General features: G+C 46.4%; 1 long non-coding RNA gene across 1 annotated transcript; it reads left to right on the top strand.

Moving 5' to 3' along the window:
- Nucleotides 1-10,686: 10,686 nt before the first annotated feature.
- On the top strand, nucleotides 10,687-17,766 carry LOC135187669 (uncharacterized). The gene is made up of 3 exons (XR_010307403.1): nucleotides 10,687-10,776; nucleotides 14,129-14,286; nucleotides 17,387-17,766. It is a non-coding gene; the product is annotated as an uncharacterized LOC135187669 (long non-coding RNA).
- The last annotated feature ends 222 nt before the right edge of the window (nucleotides 17,767-17,988 follow it).

Here is a 17,988-nt window from a genome sequence, read left to right as displayed (position 1 = left end):
ATGGATAGGTCAATATATCATAACAATCTGAGAGTCAGCCTCTAGGGCTGGCTAAACTGTCCACCATACATCTGGCACTCCATCCCCTGCAGCTGCACGTGGGGGGTTGCTACCCAGCGCCTGGTATCTTAACTCCCAAGATGGATTCAAGGATGCTCCCGGCATGTGTTGCTCATGTTTACGATTTTGCGTCCTCTGCTAGCAAGAATTTCTCCAACAATCCCCCCTCTTTCTTTTGAGCAACCTGGGCTTGATCTCTCAACTTTACCTAGGCTGTTCAACACAGAGGTAAATGACACAGATATAAATAAATAGTGCTAAAATCAGAAAGAGAACAGTTAGTTTGGCAAGCTAACAACCCAAGCTTAGCTAACTGTGATGGTTTGGGGGTTACCCCACCCCTCCCACACTTTTGTATTTGCCCCAGCTAACTCAGACGGACCCTGGGAATATAGATGAAGCAATTTATTTACAGCTAGCAGAATTTACAAGCAGCTATTTACAATATATACAGTTATATACAATTATATACAGAATTATACAAAGGATAAACAATACAGAAGCACAACTCCCCTCCCAGAAACCTGAGTCCCCAGGAGGGGCTCTCAAACCACCCCAACACCTCCCCCCGGCCCTCTCAGCCTTACCCCAGTTCTCAGGAAGAAGAGAGGTGCAGCCAAGAGGTTAGGGAGCAAGGTTAGTAGGAGCAGGGTTAATGAGATGTGACCAAGTCTAAGGCAAAAGCAAGAGTGAGAAACAAAATGGAGAAAAAGTCTTTCTTCTTCCCAGAGTTCTCAGCGTGACTGTGAGAGAAGTTGACACCATGTTTTTCATTCCACTGCCCGTTATCTAGTTCTGTTACCAAAACATTCCAGCTTGCTTCAAACTAGCACAATCCACCCCTTGTCTACTTCACTCAGAGTATCGCTGAGAATTATCCAATCTAATCTAAACCAATTATTTACACTAAAACAATATATACAAGTTCAGTTCACACTTCAATCAGATGTAGGTGATTCAAAAGCTCACAACAGGGACTCCCAGGTGATGTTGGGTTCGTGCTCACGTACTGTAGATTCTATCGTAGATTCTCTCAGTGTTGGGCGCCGATGTTACCTAGAACAGAAAACTCCTAACAACTTATATTAGACACTCTGAATTTAAACTCTCTCAGCTAAGGTTAAATTTTTCTGTGGAATACACTGGATTTCACCATTCTCCTGCATTACCCAGTATGTATGACCAGGACCTTCAGCAGAAACCACCCCTCGGACAGGTTTCCCTTCGCCCGAAGGAGAAAATACCCAAACAGTTTTCCCTAACAGATTCTTCTCACGTACAACAGGAACTTTATCACCATCTACTGTTTGGACCAAATCTGATTGTGCAGGTCCTGCTCTGTTTACTGAACCTCTACTATTTACCAACCAAGTAGCTTGTGCTAAATGTTTGTCCCAGTTTTTTAGAGTTCCACCCCCCATGGCTTTGAGGGTGGTTTTCAGCAAACCGTTGTAGCGTTCAATCTTCCCTGAAGCTGGTGCATAGTAGGGTATGTGATAGATCCATTCAATACCATGCTCTTTGGCCCAGTTTTTCACAAGATTGTTCTTGAAATGAGTACCATTGTCTGACTCAATTCTCTCTGGAGTTCCATGTCTCCACAAGATCTGTCTCTCCAAACCAACAATGGTGTTACGTGCAGTAGCATGTGGAACTGGATAAGTTTCCAACCATCCAGTGCTGGCTTCTACCATCGTTAGCACATACTGCTTGCCAGAACGAGATCGAGGTAAAGTGATGTAGTCAATCTGCCAGGCTTCTCCATACTTGTACTTTGACCATCTCTCACCATACCATAAGGGCTTAATTCGCTTAGCCTGCTTAATAGCAGCACAAATGTCACAGTCATAGATTGTGGGAAGCTTCCTCCCGCAGCGGAGCATGAAAGGTAAACATCAGACCCTGTGATGAGAAGTGTCCTTGGAGCCTTGAGGCTCCCAGGGGCCTGAGCCTGTGACTATGAGCAACCCATGCACAGCTGTCAGGGGGTGGAATCTGCCCGCCTATGGGGTGGGCACGGCCCAGGGGGCTGACTCTGGCCACCCCCCCTGGGTGGGATCCTTAAGGTGTTTACTGTAAGTTAACCTATCTCTGCCTTACACTTAACCTGGAGCCAATCTGTACCCTCCACTTGTACCAATCTTGAACTAAGTCAGTTGTCTACACCCCCTTTGGGGGCTATAAAGGTCGCTGCATCGCCCTAATAAATTGCACTGCTGCGCAGAAGCCACAGAGTCGACTCTCAGTGCCCCGATCTCTCGCCGCACCGGTCTCCGTCCTCCAACAGATGGCGCCCGAACACACCGATTGAACCTCCGGACAACTCCAGGTACGGAAGACCCGCACCCCAGGCCGCGAAGCTACCGCCAGGCCTCTCTTCCCCCCCCACCGCCAGGCCACGAAGGAACCACCAGGCCTCTCTCCCCCCCCCCACCGCCAGGCCGCGAAGATACCGCCCGGCCTCTCTCCCCCCCCCACCGCCAGGCCGCGAAGGAACCACCAGGCCTCTCTCCCCCCCCACCGCCAGGCCGCGAAGATACCGCCAGGCCTCTCTCTCCCCCCCCACCGCCAGGCCGCGAAGATACCGCCAGGCCTCTCTCCCCCCCCCCACCGCCACGCCGCAAAGAAACCGCCAGGCCTCTCTCCCCCCCCCCCACCGCCAGGCCGCGAAGAAACCGCCAGGCCTCTCTCTCCCCCCCCACCGCCAGGCCGCGAAGAAACCGCCAGGCCTCTCTCTCCCCCCCCACCGCCAGGCCGCGAAGATACCGCCAGGCCTCTCTCCCCCCCCCACCGCCAGGCCGCGAAGATACCGCCAGGCCTCTCTCCCCCCCCCACCGCCAGGCCGCGAAGATACCGCCAGGCCTCTCTCTCCCCCCCCACCGCCAGGCCGCGAAGATACCGCCAGGCCTCTCTCTCCCCCCCACCGCCAGGCCGCGAAGATACCGCCAGGCCTCTCTCTCCCCCCCCACCGCCAGGCTGCGAAGGAACCACCAGGCCTCTCTCCCCCCCCCCACCGCCAGGCCGCGAAGAAACCGCCAGGCCTCTCTCGCCCCCCCACCGCCAGGCCGCAAAGATACCGCCAGGCCGCTTCCCCCCTCTCCCCCTCCTCCGGCCACGAAGGACATAGAGGCTTCCACATAAAAGGAGCTGGTGGAAACGCAAGAGATCGGACGCTACTATACCCCCTGCTGGGGAAACACGTCTCCTTTTTTTTTCTCTTTTTTCTTTTTTTCTTTCTTTCTATTTTTCCTTTTTTTCCCCCTTTTTTTTTTCTTTTTTTTCCCCCTCGTTAAACCCATTACTAACCAAGGGATTAGGTGTCTGCTGATACGGATGGCCTATATAGATAGGCGTTTATTAAAAAAAAAAAAAAAAAAAAGAAAAAAAAAGAGTCGCCGCTCAATAAATATGGGGGCAAATTTTAATAACGGCAGCTGGTGTGACGACAGGTGCGACCATATAGATGGGCACTTCTGGGGGCAGTGATCGTGCATAGTCAGATCCCCCCAGGGCAGTTGCCACCGGAAGGCGAACACACCCCCCACCCCCCCCCCCTTTTTTTTTTTCCTTCTTTCCTTTTCTTTTCTCTTCTTCCGCGCGCTTACGGAACCTTGCCGTTACCATGGAACCTCCCAGCCGCCCCTCCCTTCTTCCGCGGTTTTTTCAAAGTATTGGTGACTCCCTTTGGGGAGCTGGCGAACCGACCATGCAAGCACTTTTGGATAAACAAGTAGCAATTTCTCTCCTCTTGAACTTTTTGGAAAAGCGAGGAGTTTCCATGTCAAAGAAAAAATTGACTTCCTTAGTAGCATATGGACTAGTAAGAGGACACTTTCAAACTTCAGACTCTCTTTTTGATGAATCTGAATGGCGCCGCTGTGGCGATACTATTTTTGACCAGGCTATTGATGGTGACAAAACAGCCAAAAGCGTACAAAAGCAATGGCGTGATGTCACCAATTGCTTGAAGAAATACAGATTGGAACAGACCCTTGCAGCTACAGCAGCGGCACGGCTTGCTGACGGCTTGGACACTCGGGGGGAGAGACCACTAGAGGCAATGGTTACGCCAGCTAGCTCTCTCTTTTCCGACCTGAAAATTTCTCCAGGCACGGTGGTGCCTTTGATGACTCTCCCCAGTGCATCTACTGTTCCGATGCTGTCCGCAGCGCCTCAGCAACCGGTGCCGCCAACTCCAAACACTCCGACGCAGCCGGCAGCGCCTCAGCAACCGGTGCCACCAACTCCAAACACTCCGATGCAGCCGGCAGCGCTTCAGCAACCGGTGTCGCCAACTTCAAACACTCCGACGCAGCCGGCAGCGCCTCAGCAACCAGCGCCGCCTCAGCAGGACGTCCCGATGCAGCCGGTGCCGCCGGCTCAGGACCCTTCATTATACCCTGCGCTGCCTCAACAACCGACGCCACTTCCTCAAGACGTTCCCGACGTTCTTGCCGTTCCAGTGCAGCCACCAGCACCCCCGATGCCAGCGGCACCAATTCCCCAAAACATTCCCACCATCCCTGCCGTTCCGGTGCAGCCGTCTGCCCCCCTGCTCCCAGCGCCACCGCCCTACAGTGGTCCGTTTTCCCCACTCCCGGCTTCCGCCACCATCTCACCACGTCCGGCGCAAACTCCTTTTGCTACATTCCGACCCGCCCCCCCGGCTGCAGCGGGCCCGAGTTGGACTTCCGCCACGGAAGCCGGTCCTTCCTCTCAAGCCCGGGAACCGCCGCCTGTGATTAACTCGGACGCTAGCGACTCCTCACAGTCCGATGCCGACGACACTATTGACAATGTTGCCGACGACTTGCAGAAACTTAGAATAATGCCTTCTGGCAATGCCCAGCCCCTGGCGGCACCACAAGCTACAGAGATCACCGGGAAAACTCTCCAGCTTACACCCGTTGGTCCACAACATCGGTGGCGTGCCGTTATTCGCGACGCCTTGTTACAAGGTGATTGGGAGGCAGCTGCTGCTCTGGAAGGTGCAGCGGCATTCCCAGTTGTGGCAGCACGGACCGTAGAGTCAGCCGGATAGACAGCAAACACAGCCTGGTTGATTTCTCAAGATATAGACTGGGGTCTTGATGACTATGTTGGACTCTGGAATTTTACCGTTATTTTTGACTTTAATTATAATATATTTTGTATTTTGGATATTTGTTGGATAAGGTACTGATGCTTATTAATAATATTGGATTTTTAGGTTAATGTTAATAATGCAGTAATTCTTAGGCAATCATGATAGAGCATAATTAGCTTTTGATAGATATTATACTGATATACTATGGTAAGGCATCATATTGTATACTTATAAGTCCCTACTCACTTTTTCTATACTAAAGATAATATGGTACCATATTCTCTTTTACACACTCATTCACACACCTTTTTTCTTTTCCTTTTCTACTAGGCTCGTTTGGAGCTCTCTGCCAAAGACTCCAAGTTGGACCATTGTCACTGGCAGCCGTGTACAGAATGTTTTTAATGTCCGGACCAGATCTCACAGGTCCCAAGCCAACTGCATGGACTATTTCTCGTTTGATTTGATCAAAGGCTGCTTGTTGTTCAGGTCCCCACTCGAAATTGTTTCTCTTACGAGTCACATCATGCAGAGGTTTGACAATCTGACTGAAACCAGGAATGTGTAGTCTCCAAAATCCCACCACACCAAGAAAAGAAAGTGTGTCCTTCTTACTGGTGGGAACTGCCATGGTAGAGACTTTGTTGATCACATCCTGAGGAATGTAACGGCGACCATCCTGCCACCGCACTCCCAGAAACTGAATCTCTCTGGCAGGTCCTTTGACCTTGTCTCTCTTAATGGCAAAACCTGCTTGCAACAGAATGTCAATGATTTTGTTACCTTTCTCGAAGACTTCCTCAGCAGTTTGGCCCCACACAATGATGTCGTCGATGTACTGGATGTGCTCTGGAGCTTTACCTTTCTCCAGTGCATTGTGGATGACTGAATGACAGATGGTTGAGCTGTGTTTCCACCCCTGAGGCAAACGGTTGAACTGGTACTGGATTCCTCTCCAGGTGAATGCAAACTGAGGCCTGCACTCCTTTGCTATGGGAATAGAGAAGAAAGCATTAGCAATGTCTATGGTTGCATACCACTTAGCCTCCTTCGATTCCAGCTCGTACTGGAGTTCCAGCATGTCCGGCACAGCTGCACTCATGGGTGGCGTCACCTCGTTGAGGGCACGGAAGTCAACTGTCAGTCTCCAGTCGCCCGTCGGTTTACGCACAGGCCAGATGGGACTGTTGAAAGGTGAATGAGCTTTCTCGATGACAGCCTGACTCTCCAATTGACGAATCAGCTGATGAATGGGCAACAAAGAGTCACGGTTAGTTCTGTACTGCCTATGATGAACAGTTTGAGTTGCAATTGGCACTTCCAGGTCCTCTATGTCATGATGTCCCACAACTGCAGATTCATCAGAAAGTTCAGGTCTAATAGACAATTTCAATTTATCATCCTCAATCTCTACAGATGCTATTCCAAAAGCCCATTTATGACCCTTAGGATCTTTGAAACAGCCTTGTCTCAAAAAGTCAATTCCCAGAATGCAAGGCACATCAGGACCAGTTACAATAGTATGTGTCTTCCACTCTTTACCAGTTAAACTGATCTCAGCCTGTACCTTTGTTAACTCCTGAGATCCACCAGTGATTCCAAAGATAGAAATGGACTCTGTCCCTTTACAATTTGATGGCAATAAAGTACACTGAGCACCTGTGTCAACTAAAGCCCTGTATTTCCGAACTCTTGAACTGCCAGGCCACCTAATGAATACATTCCAATAGATTCGGTTCTCTCCACTATCCCTTTCCTCCTCCTGGTTGGAGGCAGGGCACCCCTAATGCTGAACATGGCATGTGGGGTGTACACAATGATTGGTGTTGTTGTGAGAGGAACTGCAACTGTTGGAACAATTGCAGTTGCCCTCAGGAGCTGAAGAAGTGACAGCTACTTTTCGGGCATTATTGCCTCTGTTTCTGCCACTCTGCAGATCCCTGACTCTCTTTGAAAGAGCTGAAGTAGGTTTACCATCCCATTTGTTCATGTTCTCCCCGTATGTGTCACGCAGAAGTATCCACAGTGACGCACGTGATTGCTGCTGTCTGGGTGGAATTTGTCTCCTCCTGGGCTGGAATTGCCTTGCAGGAGGTGGGCGTCTGTTCCTGACTGCAGAAACATGCACCCATTGAGATGATGCAGGAACGGTATCCTTTACCAGATTGGTAATGTTTTTGAGATTCTCCTTCAGTTCTTTCATGGTATCCTCAAAACCATCTTTCATGCCCTTTATTTCAGAAGGCATAGTTTGTATGGCAGAGACTAGGCCAGAGTGTGACAAACTGTCCTCTATCTGCCTGAGCTGGTCAGTGAATTCACCAACAGTAAAAGATCTTCCATTATCACTCCTTGCTAGAAACTTACTGGCCAAGATGTTAGCATAGGATGAAGGAGCAAGCTTAATCAGCTTCTTCATGAGACCTGTTCCCAAAGGAATATCATCAGGCTCATGAGTGCCATGATCTCCATAAAGCACTTCCTTCACAGCAAACTCCTTCAGAAGCTTAATTCCCTGCTCAACAGTGTTCCACTTCTTGGCAGCCCATGGCAAATCATCTCGGGAAGGATATCTCATAGCCACAGCCAACAGAAGGCGTGTCCACAAGCTAACCCTACCAAGAGGACTTGCTAGGTGTTTGTCTACTCCACTCTCCTTAGTGAGTGGTCCCAACTGCTTGGCAGACTTGTCTCCTACCTGCAGAGCATTAGCACCAATACCACGGCATCTCACTAGCCAGCTTAGGATTGGCTCACCTGATTCCCTTGTGTATTCCTTCCTAACTTCCCTGACCTCTCTGAGTGGATCCTTGGAACCCTGGATGTCATCTTCCTCCTCTTCCTCCTGTTGTTCTGGTGGTGCCGGGCCTAACACAAGACCTCATAGCATTCCTAAACTCATGGGAACCATCCTCTCTCTTGGCAGGTAACCTCACAGCACTCCTCTCACTTGAGTATTGATGTCTCAGCACATCTACAAGGTCTTGCAGACTAACTGCCTCCTCTTCCTCCTCTTGCTGCTGATCACCAGATGTCCCCTGTCTTACATCCTCCTGCGAACCACTCTTTGTCTTAGCTTTTGCCTTAGCAGGTGCCAGGAGGGCCTGAGCCGTAACAGACTTGGATGTGTCTGCTGGAGGATTTGAATCTTTAGGGGTCTGACTTGGGGGGTTTGAATCCTTAGGGGTCTGACCTGGAGCTTGCTTCAAACTAGCACACTAACAATCCCAAAATCTTTTTCTGCAAGTGACAGTAAGTCAAACGTTCAAAAGACCAAAAGTCCAGATGAATCATCACAGTCACAGGAGAGTGCAGGTGTGCCACGTCTTCGCTGGCTCTGTGTGGCAGTCGACGTCGTAGATTCGCAGATGTATCTCTGTCCAGTATTTCTCCTCAGACTCCCATAGTTCTGGATTCACTCTATAGTTCTCAGAGATCGTGATGTTCTCATCACACTCCTTAGCTATGAGCTGTGTCTGTCTAGTGTGCTTAAGAACTACAAAGATATGCCCTAGATGTTGCTTTCAGGCTATTCTATTAGGCCTTTTTCCCACAGTCCTTTATCTGCTTTAAGAATTTAAGGCAGTGTTTCTTATCTTTTTGCAGGGCCCGTGCAAAAGACAACAACTGCATCAATTAAGTGGGCTTTGGACTTTACATCAGGTGCTATCAAATCTCGTGAAAATATCCAAATTTGTTAACCATGAACAAAGCCTTATGATCCATACACACATAATCATCATGTCAGTACTCCTTTCAAGTTTCTTCCACAATCCTGCCATCTGAGCAAGACTTCTGCTCACTTTAGGAAAAACAGGCTGGTCATAATCAAGCTGATCTCCATTAAGGCCTGTGAAGATAAGTGATCAAACAGAAGCAAATACAAAAACAAATGCAGCCATATTCATTTCCCAGGCTAACAGATCCATTGGCCTAGTCTGTATGATGGAATTACAGAAATTTCAAAAAAAGAAAAAATTTCCTTCTGCTATCCTACTTTTCTCTAAACCCATTTTCTCCCTCCTTTTTTTTTTTTTTTTGTAATCCCAGTGATACCCAGGTATATAAAAAAAAAATAAACCAAGAAAAAACACCCCATGATATCCCTATATCCTAAAATTCCAAAATTGTCATATTACAAACCCTTAGCTTTAACTTATCTATCCCTAAAAATCTATCAGCTGAAGGAAATTCAAGAAAAAGTGAAGAAATTCAAGAAGATAATAATACCATGGTATTCCTCAGAAAAGAAAAGAAACTCAGAATTATCATTCCATTACTATTAACAGCTTCTCCAGTATACTCCTAAACCCCAAAATATGCTACCATCAAAAAGGCTTTCAAAAATACAGGCTGTCTTTATCTGTTTGAACACATCCACCGGGGGAACGAGCTGACTGGTGGTAGCCTATCAGCTCTGTCTTTCCCTTCTCCTAGTCCAGAATCTGGTTGGTGACTTGTAATGTGGATTAGAGTGTTCATACTCTCATTGAGAGAGGCAAAAAACTGTGCTAGTCTTTCCTGTTTGGTGCTTTTAGTGTCTGCATGGTGTTCTTTGGATGAGTGGGCAAGAATACCCATGCTATGATTTTCCACTCATTGTCAGTGGCACTGGCATCTCTGCTTATCCCTAGGTAATTTTCCTCTCTTTCTTTTTGCCACTGAGCAATGAGTACAAAATGATGTCGCTGCCTATGACACATAGTAGGAATTATTGGTAATGTGATGGTGAATACACAGTCAGGAGTTCATTGGCTATTGACTTGACTGCAAACTTTTGTTGGGTGGTTAAAAAGATGCGCCTGTGTGCATCCATGCCCTGCAACAGAGGCAGAAAATGGTTCTAAGTCCTCATTGGTTATTCTCACTATCTGTTCCATAAACTTTTTGACATCTGGCATTGTTTTCAAGTCCGTGTGTAAGTCAATCTCCTGCGGCCTGACTCTGGCCTCAGTAATTTTCCAGCTCAAACAGCTTCCAAGGGCTCCGCTGCTTCCAACAAGAAACCTGCAAAGAGATAAGGAAGGAGGGAGGAGGTGGGGGGGGGTGGTTAGGGGGGAACGGGCCCCACGAGCTGCTCTGCAGGTGGAGGGGGGTGGAGGGGGGGAGGAGGGGGAGGAGGAGGGCTGGTAGTCCCAGCAGCAGATCTCGCCGCCTTTGTCCTCCACCCTCCATCTTGTCCAGCCTCCCAGGCTTGTTCACCACTTGTTGTTTCTTTCCTTCCTTCCCTCTCATTTCCTCGTCCTTTACCTCAGTATGAAATCTACTCTGAAAACTTCTAAACTCCTGTTTTTTCTCACACACTCAAGACAGAAAGTAGAAACATGAGAGAAAAAAAAAAAAAAGAAAAAAGGCAGGAGCTAAGCTGTGTGAGCTACTGAAATGCTAATTGAACCCCTGTAGCTTTACAAATGCAAATTAGCCTAACTCTCTGAAACAACTCAGCTCAGGCAGCCCCCTAGATTTTTTCCTACTGATTTTTCCCTTCCCAATGCACCAGTCCCGTGCCTCCCCTCACCCCCATGACACAAACACCCAGAGGAGCAAGGCAACAAGTCCGACTCTCTCCATCCCGGCTGCATTTAGCCTCTAATTTCTGGAGATTTGTCAAGAAACCTCTTGGCTGTGGGGTGCGTTCCACTGGGGATGGGGTGGGTGGGTAGGTGTGGTATGACGGTGTGGGGGATGGTGAAGAAGGGCAGATCTAAATGGTTACTCGCTGAGCCACAGGAAGTGTGTGTGTGTGGGGGGGTCCAGTTTCTTTGGCATGGTTGATTCTGCTGTCCCTTTTTTCTCTCTGCTTTCCATCCCTCTTTCCCTTCAGTAGTTTCTTTTACCACTTAAAAGCGAAAAGTCTCTGTCCTGCATTGCACACTGTCATTGGCGGGGACACGGGGGCGCGGTGGGGGGGGGCTGCATTCCAGATGAAAAAATGGACCCTGACAATCTCGGTAAGAAGGCACCGCAGCACAGTAGATTCGCCACAGCAGTCGGTAGATTCATGACAGCACACACGGCTGCAGCCGAGTGGCTTCACGGCAGCCTGGGAAACTTTTTCAAACTGGGAAGCTTTCGTGGCTTGCTGCCACTGGGCACCTATCGACAGTCTTCATTACGGGTGCTGCTGGGGCAGTTCCCAGTGATGCACGGCAGGCATTGCACCTGTTGGCAGGATTTTCATCTGCTAAGGCAATGATTTACATCTCGCCAGGCGGATTTGAGGATTTTAACATCTCTACAGTCAGCAGCAACTCAGCCCCAAGCGCATCTCCACGTGTCTCCAGGTTCCGGCTAGACCCGATAGAGTCCTCTAGCCTTCTATGCTCTCAGCTCACTTATTCACATCTGATAGAACATCTCTCTCAGAGAGTAAACACATCAGCGGGGACAGTGCTGCATCGGTTCCCACATCGGCCTTACCTGTTCCACACTTGTAGTGCCCAGCCGGGGCGCTGAGCATCCGGCTATTGCCCCCTTCTTTTGATGATGCCCTCCGGTCCAGTGGCACCAGTGACAATAATTTTTTCAATATGAAAATGGCCGCAGGGTGGTCGGCCTGTTTGCCAACCCCGGCCCTCTGAGCGTGGTCCTTCCCGCTGCTGGCCTGCTGCGGTCTGACCCGCATGCCTGATTCACTGTTCAGGTGCCATATATTAACACGCCGGTAGAGCACCTGGGTAAAATGACTCTTTGCTCACCAATATGGTTAGATGGTCATAGTCTGCTTTATTTCCATGATACAGAGACTTGTATACATTCTTACAAGAGGCGTGCTCCATCAAGACTAGTTACATATAGAGGGTACAGGCTTACATGTAAGGCATGGATAGGTCAATATATCATAACAATCTGAGAGTCAGCCTCTAGGGCTGGCTAAACTCTGTCCACCATGCATCTGGCACTCCACTTCCTGCAGCTGCACGTGGGGGGTTGCTACCCAGCGCCTGGTATCTTAACTCCCAAGATGGATTCAAGGATGCTCCCGGCATGTGTTGCTCTTGTTTATGATTTTGTGTCCTCTGCTAGCAAGAATTTCTCCAACAGTGACTTTACAAAACAGAGCTGCTCTAGATTTCCTGCTTCTAGCACAAGACCACAGGTGTGAAGATTTCGAGGGTATGTGTTGCATGAACCTGTCTGATCACTCAGAATTCATACAAGCCAGTATTCCGCACTTGAAAGATGGTATATTAAGGCTCAAATAAGAAGATAGATGGAATTGGCTTGACAGGATTTGTAGGGGATGGGGACTAACAGGATGACTTAGAAGCCTAGTTAAAATGATCATGTATGCACTTGCTGTTTTCTCAATGATCATTGTATTTTTGCCACGTATAGTACAATGAGTGCAAGGCATGATCAGGAGTGCAGTTTCAGCAACATTTAAAAAGAAAGGGGGAGATATTGGGATTTGAGCAGCTCTGAGTGGTCTGAAGTAACAAAACACAAGGGGTAACATTAGGACATAGAGGAGGATGTGAGATAAGGAATGCAGCATGGAGGAAAACAACCTTGAAGAAGTTGGCAGAGAAAGTGCAAAGTTAGCTGTGCAAGAGGACTAAGAGGGCTGGCCAATCAAATTTGCTCCTAGGGCATGTGAACAGCCCATACTCTGCTTTGCAACCTATCAGAATTAGTAGTAGAGCTCTGTATAAGTACCAATTTTAGCCTGCAATAAAGGTGTGACTTATGAATCATATTGATGTCTCAGTGTCATTCAGGTACCTGCATGGTCTAGGAAACTCTGGCAGCCTTCTCTCCTCCTCATGAATTCAGGGTTCATTAAGTGTTCTTAGCAGTGATCCAAGATTGGTCTCTGCAGAATCTCAGTGCTACAATTTTTATAGAGTTCAGTTCTTTATTTAGATTTACAGGAAAATCTTGCAAAGAAGAACTCAGCCTAAAGTCTATGCAGTAGAATACCTGAATCAATAGGAAAAAGAGAAAAGCTTTTTCCAGCCTGAAGGTAGGAATAACAAATGCACACAGGGCCAGACCGTGCATCTACTGCTGCTTCTCATGTAGCAGGTTGTTCTGTTCAGAGCCCAGATGAGCGCAGTAAGACTTAGGAAAGAGAAACAGAAGCAGTCCTGTAATGAACTTGCCTGTGCTAGTTTGAAGCAGGCTAGAATGTTTTGGTGAAAAGAACTAGATAATTGGCTGAAAAAGGAAAACAATGGTTGTGTCTCCTTCCCTCATCAGTCTCGCTGAGAGCTCTGGGAAAAAGAAGGGTAAACATTAGATAATATTTGCCATTTTCTCACTTTGCTTTTGCCTTCAGACCGAGCCACATCTTAACCTCACTGCCACTAACCTTCCTTCTTAACCTCTTGGCTGCACCTCTATTCTTTCTCAGGATTGGGGTAAGGTTGAGAGGGGCAGGGGGAGGTGCTGGGGTGGTTGAGAACCCCTCCTGGGGACTCAGGTTTCTGGGAGGGGAATTGTGCTCCTGTATTGTTTATCCTTTGTATATTTCTGTATATAACTGTATATATTGTAAATATCTGCTTGTATATTGTGTTGCTGTAAATAAATAGCTTCATTTATATTCCTGGAGCCCGTCTGAATTAGCTGGGGCAATTCCAAAAGTGTGGGGGGGCAGGTTATAGCCTAAACCACCACATTGCCATAAGCAGATAAACTGGCTGCAGCTCTGGCACTCGAACATGGGCTTGATGTTATTCCTGGTCCTTTACAAACCCAAACTGGGAGGATATTCTTATGCCAACAGTCCCTCCTGGAATTGGTGCTGCTGTATTAACACTGCACTCAGTTTGCATGTCACACAGGGTTTCACAAGTGGGAATGGGAACTTGTCAATATATATATTTACTGGTTTTGAAAATATAATCAAATCAACCCACGCTAGCCCTCTCTTATCTCCCTTCACATTCTAGTCCCACAGTTCCCTTTCTAATAAGACCAAAGGGGTATCTAAAAGTAATAAGATTTTTTTTCTCCTTTATTGAGTTTCCTCTGCAGCTTGTTGATACTCCTGATAACTGACCATACCTTCATCTTTATTCATGAGGGTGAGCCTGACCTACAGATCCATGCAGCTCGTAGCAAGCAGGTCACTCTAGAGACATCACTGGACAAGAACAACTAATTGGTAACCAAGGTTGGGAAGATTTGAAATGGTGAGAAATGTCTTCTGCTCAATATCTCTGTATAGGCACATGTGGACTGACAATTAGATAAATGAGGAAAAAGAAAAGAGTGTTTGGTTCTTTCAGCAGCAGTATAGATTAGCACCAGCTTGTTATCATAAATTATTGCTGAATTTGAGCTGCATTAACTACATGAAATTAGTTGTTATGCTCAAGTGAGTATTCATGAACACAAAGAAAATGCTAATGGCTACATGGATGAAAAGCATGCCCATGGGGCAGGTATTGTATGTGTTCACTTGACCTCCCATGAGCATTGCTTATGTGCTTTGGAAAGATAATCAGCTAGACAGTAGATAAGCCCAGACTGATTGTTCTTAGTTTCTCATATAATATAACAGCCAATAATGTTGACTAGGAAAATCTATTTGCTTTTCATACATTTGTGTAGCAAGGAAGGAGCAGAATGAGATAGATTGGAAAATGTGCACCAGAAAATGGCTGAAATGTGGAAGGGTTTTGGCTCTGTTCTTGAATTAGAGATGGAGTTATTTGGTTTTAATCACAAATTTCTAGTTTTCTGGCCTTTAAAAAAGTTTCTAATAAAAATAAAATCCCAGAAAGTGAGCAGCAGTTTCTCAGAGGTTGAAAGTAACATTAAAGTAGAAATGATTTTTAGAGCTGGCATTTCTGAGGTGTTTAATGGTAAGTCAAACTTGCCAGAGCAGAGGAAAGCTGAGCTAAAGCACAGCAATCAGACATTATTCCCTTGAGTACCACATCTAATGTTACGAACAAGCCTGCATATTCCCTACAAAGAGCAGATGGGAAATCATCAGCTAATGACCATGTGTTGTGGAGGCAGGGAATTAACGTGGCTGAGTCAGGAATATATATAAAAGTAGAATTATTTTATTTTCCTGAAACCCTGTCCCCAAAACTATATAGAGAAATTAATTTAATTAGCAGACTCAGTTTCATTGAGAATATCTTACAAAGGACGTTATAGATAAATTTGGTTATTTTAGAAGTCAGGAAATGGAAAAGGCTAAGCCAATAAACACAGCTTTACCAGTATCAATCAGGCTGAGCAAAAAGTTTACTGCTCACAGGTGAGCCAAGCTGTCTGAGAGAAAGGACAGTCCAAATGCTTGTCAACTGTCTCTCTTTCAAAAGACATTTGAGGCTAGTTAGGCCAATTAGACTTGCACAAAGAGTGCTTATAGTGGGAAGGCAACAGTCTGGTCCCTCAGGAGCTTGTCCTTCAGGAAGTACCCCAATATTTATACCCCAATATTTATACCTTTTGTAGACAAGGAGTCAAATTACCACTTCCTAGGCACAAACACCACAGCCAATCACCAGCCTGATTCTAGCGCGGGCATTTGCTAGGGTCACCTCTTGTGCCGGAAGGACATTTGCTCCCCCCGCTTCAATCCTGCAGGGCAGGGGAACAGGTTTTTTGCATCTTTCCTCCCCCATGGAGGGGTGAGGAATTTTGAGGTATCCAGGGCTCCAGGACACCACGTGTACAAGCTTGGGAATGTCTCCTTTGCAAAAAGGCAAGTACCTGAGATAAAAGTTTTAATTCGTCTATGTATTTATTACTGACTATTAAGCAAAGGTCAAATTCACTGAACAGAATCTTTGTGAAGCCTCTCCTGTTTGCTGTGTATAAAGTTTTCTTTGATGTAGGAAGAAACTTTCCCTACTTCCCAATTTGAAACTGTTTAAACATGTGAGGTAAGATGGATACAAAATCTAGTGGTGCAATGGGTCATTAGGAAGGAGAAATCTGAATCAAGAAATGTAGGTGTATGTGGGAAAGGTCTGGCTCACTGATGGACAACAGAGGTGGACTTGCTGTTGGACTCTTACTGTTAATATTCTGAAGACAACTGAGAGTGATGCTGAGCACTCAGGTTCATTACTAGACTGGAGAAAAATGGTTAAAACCCTCTTGATCTCTTTATTGATGTATTCAGCAGGACTGAGCAGCTAGTAAAGTTTATTGCTGTAAATTAGTTTAAATGAGGTGCAGAATGAGAAGAAACACAGAAAGTAAGAGAGTTGTAAACATGAACTGGAGAAGATGTGGAAGGGCACATTATTTTAATGCAGGGCATGAGCTGGCCCTGTTACTTGGGAGAGGTGTCTATACAGGCTGACAGTCATTTCCACACAGGGAAAAAGCTTCTACCCAGAGATCAGATGAGATGTGCAGATCTTTGGTTTTAGTCTGAGGACTAGCAGTGACTTACCTCCTGAACGCCTTTAAGGAAGCCTTTTCTCTGGCCTTCCTTCTACATTTGGCTTGCTAAGAAAATAACAACTTTTGAAAGAGAAACCTATCCATTAAAAAGAGAATACAGAAAGGCCAGTTCTGTGAGTTAACTTTAAACAGAGATTTGAGAGAGGCAAACATTATTTTCACTCTTGCTAATAACAGATATTTTAAGATTTCCTGTTAATATAGGGATACAGCATATGTTAAATTAGTAAGTGCTTCTGGTTTGAGCGGAGGACATATTGCTGAGTTAATAAGCTCATTAGCAGTATGCACTGAATTCATACGTATTTCCAGAATCAATACTTGTAATATACTAAATCATCTGCTTAGGACAGCCCCAAGCTGTAGCAGAAGGAGTCCATTTCCATTGTGACACATGCAATACAGCTTTTAGCTTCTATTATTATTATTAATGAGCACCGGAGGCTCAATTCCTGATGTGAGTCTCACACAGTGGTGCCTTTTCCAGCACTCAGGATTCATCAACCCTACCAGCACCTTTGCTTTGGGGTTGTGAACGGATTTCAGCAGCAGTTCCAAACCCACCAAAGGGATTTTTGTTATTTTGGTGGAATTTGGAAGAAAGTCCAGGGGGCTTCTCAAGGAAACCAAAAGGGTAAGTTAGATATGATGGACCTATGGAACTGCACAGAAGAGAGAGAGCATCCAGATGTTTCCATGCTCCTAGAGGGTTAGCAATTTCAAGAGGAAAGCAGTTCTTCTAGATATTAGTTGTCTTAATATAAAGTTAAAATAATAATTATTTTAATGATTCCCTATTCTCAGTACTCTATTGTGTTATGAACCATTTTATGACTTTAATTTATTTAATTGTTGTAGGGTACAATGACCTGGAATTTGGCTGCTGAGATCAGCCTTTCCTCAAGGGACTCTCACTTGGAAGAAGACATGTTGTGGTGTCTGAAGTCTCAGATTTCAGTTGCAGCTTTCTCTTCAAGACATGGATTTCTGCAGCTCTTGTGCCAAATCCTGACCAGCAGAATTAAGTTCAACTTTTAGAGGTGTGCTAGTCTGAAGCTAGCTAGAATGTTTTGGTGAGAAGAAGTAGATTACAGGCTGTGAAAGGAAAACAATGGTGATGTCTAGTTCCCTCAGAAGTGTCTCTGAGGAGTTTGAGAAGAAGAAATGAAAACATTAGATAACACTCTTGCCATTTTTATCTCACTCTCTCACTTGGGCTGCTGACTGAGCTGCATCTTACTCCCTAACCTCACCTTCCATTTGGCCTAACCCACCTTTGCTTCTTAACCTCTTGGCTGAACCTCTATTCTTCTTTAGGACTGGGGTAAGGTTGAGGGGGAAGATGTAGGGGTGGTTGAGAGCCCCTCCTGGGGACTCAGGTTTCTGGGAGGAGAGTTGTGTTTCTGTATTACCTTTTACCTTGTATATTTCTGTATACAGCTGTATATACTGTAAATATC

The sequence above is a fragment of the Pogoniulus pusillus genome, chromosome 2 (genome assembly GCF_015220805.1).
Source record: "Pogoniulus pusillus isolate bPogPus1 chromosome 2, bPogPus1.pri, whole genome shotgun sequence".
NCBI lineage: Eukaryota > Metazoa > Chordata > Aves > Piciformes > Lybiidae > Pogoniulus > Pogoniulus pusillus.
This window is presented reverse-complemented; position numbering and strand designations above follow the sequence as displayed.